The 310-nt window shown below is 32.9% G+C and overlaps 1 protein-coding gene across 1 annotated transcript in view; it reads right to left on the bottom strand.

Moving 5' to 3' along the window:
* LOC119593001 overlaps positions 1-310 on the bottom strand; it is a gene marked incomplete at its 5' end in the record, with an annotated part of 5,694 nt that overhangs the window by 1,728 nt on the left and 3,656 nt on the right.

Genomic DNA, 310 nt, shown 5'->3' with positions numbered 1-310 from the left:
AACCATCCCAGTCATCTTAAATAGAATATATCTACAATTACTGCACTTGCACTTCAAAACTCGTTCTCATTCTACGTTTTGCTGATGAAAAAACGAATTGCTTGTTTGATGTACCCATCACTAATACATACACAAGAATGACATCAACTGCCGTTATGACTAATAACATAATAATTACAGACATAACTTAAATGAGCGTGAAATTAATCGGCTCTGTGATTATTTCCTGTTTTGACAATGAAGTGAAAACAAAAACTGAACGAAATATTCATTGATTGTGATCTCGGAATCAAGTTGAACATTGGCTTTT

This window comes from Penaeus monodon, chromosome 31 (assembly GCF_015228065.2).
Source record: "Penaeus monodon isolate SGIC_2016 chromosome 31, NSTDA_Pmon_1, whole genome shotgun sequence".
Taxonomy (NCBI): Eukaryota; Metazoa; Arthropoda; class Malacostraca; order Decapoda; family Penaeidae; genus Penaeus; species Penaeus monodon.
The sequence above is the reverse complement of the archived record's forward strand: the minus strand, read 5'-3'. Positions and strand labels throughout refer to the sequence as shown.